Source organism: Sinocyclocheilus grahami, unplaced genomic scaffold, assembly GCF_001515645.1.
Source record: "Sinocyclocheilus grahami isolate Dianchi unplaced genomic scaffold, SAMN03320097.WGS_v1.1 scaffold823.1, whole genome shotgun sequence".
Taxonomy (NCBI): domain Eukaryota; kingdom Metazoa; phylum Chordata; class Actinopteri; order Cypriniformes; family Cyprinidae; genus Sinocyclocheilus; species Sinocyclocheilus grahami.
This window is the reverse complement of record NW_015506002.1, coordinates 124,338-131,926: the sequence shown is the minus strand read 5'-3', so window position 1 is coordinate 131,926 and position 7,589 is coordinate 124,338.

Sequence of the window (7,589 nt, the reverse complement as noted above, 5' to 3'; positions counted from 1 at the left end):
TTGTTGTTGTTGTTATTATAATTCTATTACTTTTATTGTGTTAAGCAGTTGATTATTGATCATCTCTTTATGTACACTCATGAGCAAGATCCACAGAGTCCAGAAAGTGCATTTGAACAGTAAAGGAGGAATCTGATCAGCTGATGTTCATGCTTCATCTTCTCTGTGAGGAAGAGCTCCTGATACGCTGGTGTTGGGTCTGGGATTGGTGTGAGCGATAGGCTTAATTTTAAAATTAACTTTATTTTAGCTTGCTTTGCCTCATATGTTAGATTTTTTTATATAAATATATCTTTCATTATTGATATTATACTTGCTTTTAAACCTTAATTTTTAAATTAAAATAAGCCTGCTTTGTAATAATAATCTGATTGTTTTTTATTTAATCATTTATTTATTTTAATTTCACAGTTTTATGATTTAATTATTTTTAGTAAGATTTTTTTTATGCTGTTTTTTTTGTTTTCATTTAAAATCATGTATTTCTGATTTATTCAGCTAGTTTTTATTTTTAATTTTTAAATGTACCTATTTTAATTTTACATTAAGATCTAATTTGATCCACTTAAACATTACATTTGCTGCTGAACCTTTATTTAAATTAACAACATCACAAATAATTCAAAAATAACTTGGATGAACATGGATGAAGGATGTGAGATGTTGAACTCAATCAGTCTGAAGCAATAGAAGAAGTAGTTCCTGTAGCTTTGTGTAGCTGAGAATGAATGGCGTTCGTTTCTAAACCAAAGAGGAAACTTTCTCAAGATCTTTTGCTCTTAATATGTTCATGTTGTTTCTACAGCTGCTATTGTTGTTTTATTATTATTGTGTTGTTGTTGTTGTTGTTGTTATTATAATTCTATTACTTTTATTGTGTTAAGCAGTTGATTATTGATCATCTCTTTATGTACACTCATGAGCAAGATCCACAGAGTCCAGAAAGTGCATTTGAACAGTAAAGGAGGAATCTGATCAGCTGATGTTCATGCTTCATCTTCTCTGTGAGGAAGAGCTCCTGATACGCTGGTGTTGGGTCTGGGATTGGTGTGAGCGATGGCTGAGATGAGAAACATCTAACTCTTTAAACCAGAGATTCAAAAACATTTTGTCAGCCGAACCCCTTTGACCTTAAAGAATTGCTCAGAGAATATAAATGAGTATTTCAATAGTTTAACAACACATCCGCATTAACACAGTTCTATGATGTTGGTTAATGGCCACATGACATGCAGGTAATCAAATCAATCATCTTTTTTTAGTAAGCGTTCATTTTGATTATTTTTTATTTTATTTTAATTATGTATTTTAATTTAGCCTTTTTATGATTTAATTAATTTTTAGTAAGTGTTTTTTGTTTTTATTTTAATCATTTATTTTAATTTTGCATTTTTATGATTTAATTAACTTTTCCTAAGTGTTTTTATTTTATTTTAATCATTTATTGATTTTACATTTATGATTTATGCTATTATTTTTAGTAAGTGTTTTATTTATTTATTTATTTTTAATCATAAATTTAAATTTAAATGTTTGTCAATATTTTATTTTAAGTTTTAAAACTATGTATTTTGTGTATTTTTATCATTTAATTACTTATGGTATTTTATTTACATTAAGATTTAAGTATCTTAATTTTAAGTAAAATTTATTTCAGTTTTTAATTTTTGTTTTTATTTTTAAATTATTTTTTATTTTTATAATTTTTTAATTTTATAAAAGTGTTTTAATTTTGTTATTTTAATTATTTTTTTTACATTTTGATTATTTTGATTCATGTTCAGTGTTTTGTTTTTATTGCTTAATTTAAATGTATTTAATTTGACATCTTTATGATTTATTTTATTTTTGATCTTAAAAATATTTAACATTTTTATGATTTAATGAATTGTGTCTTAATGTGTTACTACACACCCAAAAGTATGTTCTTTCCCAACGTCAGTGAAGTACACACTTGTAGGTTATAGTAGAATTAGAATGTGATTTGGGACGCAGCCGCATGTGAAGTTCTGTGTTCTACAAGAAACCATTGAGAACAGTTTAGCATGAGATGCATCAACATGAGACGCTCAGAAGAGGAGTGACGCCGCGTTTATCCGCAGTGAGAACGTTTTATAGTTCTACAGGATCTTCTCTTATGCTGATGATACACTGGGAAACTTTTTGAGCAATTTTGCCAGTTTTGTTGCTTGGGCACTTTCCCGTTGAGAATGGGTAACAAACTTCTATCTGGTACTTTAGATCGGTCGTGGGCCCAGTGTCTCACCTGGTTGCCCATTGATGGCAACATTGCTCAAAAAGTTGCCCCTTGTATCATCAGCCTTAAGGTGACCTCCAGCGATGCTGATGAGGAAGCTGTCGCGCCGAAATCACTCCTGACTGTCCTCATGCTCTTCTCGTGGCCCCGGTGGGTTCCCGCAGGCTTGAGCAGGTGTTGAGCGCCCCTGAGTCATTCACGGAGACATTCCTCCCGCCTCAGCGCTCGTGTCATTTAGCGTATACAGACACACACTCGCCATCTGTGAGTCTTGCAGGCTTTTTGATGATGGAGCTGCTGAAAGAGCGACTCGCCTGCTGTTGAGTACGACAGCATTTTTATTCTCTTAAAGTTAAACGAATGTCAGGACGTCATTTGAGCCCCGTCTGAACTTTCGACGGCGTGTTCTTGAGCTAATTTTCTTCACATCTGCATCTACAGTCATTTCTGCTGCGTTACATTCAAGTAAGAGTGTCAAAGCGGTTCAGTTAAATGTGATTTAGCCATTTAGTTTTTTCATACACCACCATCTTAGTTCATATTCACCTTAGAATTGTAATTAATTCTTTCAAATAAAATATATTTATTTTTAGTTTTATTCTATTTACATTTATTTTTTATAATTAAATTGTTTATATTTTTTATTAGTTTTTTATTTTGAGGCTTTTAAAATATTTTACGTTTATATATTTTTTAAATTTAAATTCGTTTTTTATTTTTAAATTATTTAATTTTTTTTTTTTTTTTTTCTCTTTAAAATTAAAATTGCAGTATTTTTGTTTTGTTTGGTTTTCAAATATGTTTAAGTACTATTAATTTAGTTTTATTTTGATGTTTTTTCAAATACTTTACATTATGGTTTAATTTTTTGTAATGGTTTTATTTTAATTTTTATTTTAAAAGAATTTAATTTTACTATGTTTTATTGCTTTGTTTTAATTGTACTTAAAATTAAATTTTTAATTTTTTTAATTTAAAATGTTTTGACATTTAAAAGAACTGGGCTATTCAAATTGTTTTATAGTGATATATTTTGATTTTTAACTTTTATTTTGAATATATAACATTTTATGATATTTAATTTATTCATTTAAAATTATTTAATTTTATTTTTTATAATTATTTTTATGATTTAATTTTAATTAATATTTATTTAATTTTTTTTTAATTGTCCTTGTTTTTAAAATTTGTATTTATATTTTTATTGTTTAATTTTAAGTAAGTATATTATTTTGATTGGTTTTTATTTTAAAATGTATTTAAATTTTATTTTTTTATTGTTTAATTATTAGCTTTTAAAGCTAATAATTCACACTTTGAAAGTATGAACAGTGTGTAACTTTTTCTCAAAAACAGTTCAATTCATATTCGTGGTTAGAAACAGTAGAGCGAGTGACTGTGACAACAGCTCTGAAAACACAAATTCACACAAGTTTTAGGGTTTTTAAGAGGAAACTTCAGACCAGCATTTCCAGCAGAACCCACAGGACCCAACGGAGATCGGGTGAAGGTGTGTCCTGGTTTATGGGTTCAAGCATCTGTGATTTTGTTTTTGAAGGGTGATTCATTCTGTTCTTTTATTTTCAGTGTTTATTAGAGGATAAATGTGAAAAGGAAACTTTTTATGATGTTTTGGCTTTTCTTTAAATAAGATTTGAGTAATAAAAAGATTTGAAAGACACTCTAGTGTAATGGATTCATGTTACCATGTCACAAGTTTGTCTAGACCAGGGGTGGGCAAACTTGGCCCTTCCAGACCACTTTCCTTCAGAGGTTAGCTCCAACCCTAATCAAACACACCTGAACCAGCTAATCATTGTCCTCAAGACTACTAGAAGGCTACAGGCAGGTGAGTCATATCAGGGTTGGATCAAATCTCTGAGGAAAGTGGCCTGGAAGGGCCAAGTTTGCCCATCACTAGTCTAGATGGAAATTGACATTCAAAAATAAATCTACACTACTAATGTTTACAAGTTTTGTCAGTCCAAGTGAATACAATCCAATCGTTAGTAGATCGGAAATTCGGCGCGGGTTCGCGAATCTTTTGATTCAGATCAGAACTTTGGAGAGCAGATCACAAATCATTTGATTCAGATCAGGACTTCGGAGCGGGTTCGCAAATCTTTTGATTCAGATCGGGGCTGTGTCCGAAATCACCCCCTATACCCTTAAATAGGGCACTATTTGAGGGAACAGCCATTTTTAATGGTGTTCGAAACCATAGTGGACGTTCTCGAGTGCACTCATTCAATCCCACAATGCACTGCAAAAACGAGTGTACAACTGGCGCACACTCAACGGCTAGAGAATGCCCATAATGCACCGTGAGAGTCGTGCCGAATGACTTCCCACATCTCGCCAGAAGATGGCGCCCACATAAATCCTTTAATCTTACTACTGGAGCTGCTAGTTTGCTAGTTTCAAATGATTAATAAACAGCAAGCACAAACTATGCAAAAGCGGCATTACTTCCTGTGCACTCAGTGTCCGAATTCACTACTCGTTTTCATTCACTCCTTCTAGTGAACTGAACTAGTGACCTAATGTAAGGAATAGTGAATGAGGGTATAGGGGGCGATTTCGGACAGAGCCCGGAACTTCGGAGAGCGGATCGCGAAACATTTGATTCAGATCAGGACTTCGGAGCGGATTCACAAATCATTTGATTCAGATCAGGACTTCAGAGCAGATTGCGAATCATTTGATTCAGATCAGGACTTCGGAGCGGGTTCGCAAATCTTTTGATTCAGATCGGGGCTGTGTCCGAAATCGCCCCCTATACCCTTAAATAGGGCACTATTTGAGGGAACAGCCATTTTTAGTGGTGTCCGAAACCATAGTGGACGTTCTCGAGTGCACTCATTCAATCCCACAATGCACTGCAAAAACGAGTGTACAACTGGCGCACACTCAACGGTTAGAGAATGCCCATAATGCACCGTGAGAGTCACGCGCCGAATGGATTCCCACATCTCGCCAGAAGATGGCGCTCGCAGCTGAATAATCAATCCGTTCATTTTTACAAAGCACTCATCCATGGCGTACAGCATAATGTACAACACGGGTATAAATTCATTGTAAATTGATTATTAAATTGTTTGATTAGGGTTTATACATAATTTCCGTGACAGAGTTCAAGATAAATCCTTTAATCTTACTACTGGAGCTGCTAGTTTGCTAGTTTCAAATGATTAATAAACAGCAAGCACAAACTATGCAAAAGCGGCATTCCTTCCGGTGCACTCAGTGTCCGAATTCACTACTCGTTTTCATTCACTCCTTCCAGTGAACTGAACTAGTGACCTAATGTAGGGAATAGTGAATGAGGGTATAGGGGGCGATTTCGGACAGAGCCCGGAACTTCGGAGAGCGGATCGCGAAACATTTGATTCAGATCAGGACATTCGGAGCGGATTCACAAATCATTTGATTCAGATCAGGACTTCAGAGCAGATTCACGAATCATTTGATTAAGATCAGGACTTCGGCGAGAGGATCGCAAATCTTTTGATTCAGATCAGGACTTCGGAGCGGATTCACAAATCTTTTGATTCAGATTGGAACTTCGGAGAGCGGATCGCGAATCATTTCATTCAGATCAGGACTTCGGAGCAGATTCACGAATCATTTGATTCAGATCAGAACTTCGGAGCAGATTCACGAATCATTTAATGCAGATCGGAACTTCGGAGCAGATTCACGAATCATTTGATTCAGATCAGGACTTCGGAGCAGGTTCGTGAATCTTTTGATTCAGGTCGGAACTTCGGAGAGCGGATAGCGAATCATTTGATTCAGATCTGGACTTCGGAACGGGTTCGCAGATCTTTTGATTCAGATCAGAACTTCGGAGTGGGTTCGCGAATCTTTTGATTCAGATCAGGACTTCGGAGCGGGTTCGCAAATCTATTGATTCAGATCAGAACTTCGGAGAGCGGATCACAATCATTTGATTCAGATCAGGACTTGGGCTGCGTTCCACTCCAATTTTAGACACGCACTCGCGAACTTCCCTAAGCACTTCCCCTCGGGGGAATCCCCGCTGCCATTTTGAAATGCGTTCCACTTTGTGAAGTGAAAGAGCGATGTTTATATGGACAGACCCTCGACACCTCGATTTTGACAGAGGGAGCGAGTCTGCTTCATATGCACACTTCAGGCCGCTCCATAGACCACAATGCACCACGATTGTGACGTCATCGCAGATTGCATTTATCCCCAACCCAAACAACTCTACAATATCTAAATTATTTTTTTTATAACAGCCCAAGCATACCTATATACATATAGAATGCTGCACCAAACTAATTCGTAAGGGAAACATGTAAACAATAAACCAACTCCATAGCGGATTCTAATGATCAAGGGCTTAGGCCGTTCCAGTTCAGCCCATTCCAAGGGTTCTGCCAGTAGTGGGCACTCCTGCAACGTAATCAGTGACGTACTGTACATCCGAGTAAACGAGATGGAGGGAAGTTTGCGAGTGAAGGGCATAAAAAATTTACTGGAACGCAGCCTTAGGGAGCGGGTTCGCAAATTTTTTCTGATTTCTTTTTTATTATTATTATTAAACAGTAGAAAACATCAAACCATTAAGGCAGTGTGGTTAAAAACAAGGTAAATAAAAAAGAAGGAAAGAAAGTATACACAAATAGGCTACAAATCCCTTAAGAAAATTAACGTGGTTTCACGATAGTAAAAAAGTAGTGGGCACTCCTGCAACGTAATCAGTGACGTACTGTACATCCGAGTAAACGAGATGGAGGGAAGTTTGCGAGTGAAGGGCATAAAAAATTTACTGGAACGCAGCCTTAGGGAGCGGGTTCGCAAATTTTTTCTGATTTCTTTTTTATTATTATTATTAAACAGTAGAAAACATCAAACCATTAAGGCAGTGTGGTTAAAAACAAGGTAAATAAAAAAGAAGGAAAGAAAGTATACACAAATAGGCTACAAATCCCTTAAGAAAATTAATGTGGTTTCACGATAGTAAAAGTGTAGTAACCACACTAAAAAAAAAAAAGTGCTGGGTTGTTTCAGCCCAACTTTGGGTCAAATATGAACTAACCCAACTTTTGGGTTAAAAATGTAATTAAAAAAAATGTACTCAACAGTTGGGTTAGTCCATATTTGACACAAAGTTGGGCTGAACCAACCCAGCATTATAGAGTGCATGTTTTTTGTATAACGACAGTTTTACTACAAATAAATGGTTAAACTATAGTTAGTGTAGCAAAACCATTGTTAATTTGTGGTTACCATGGTTCAACTAGTAAAAACAAAAAAAAAGTGCTGGGTTGTTTCAGCCCAACTTTGGGTCAAATATGAACTA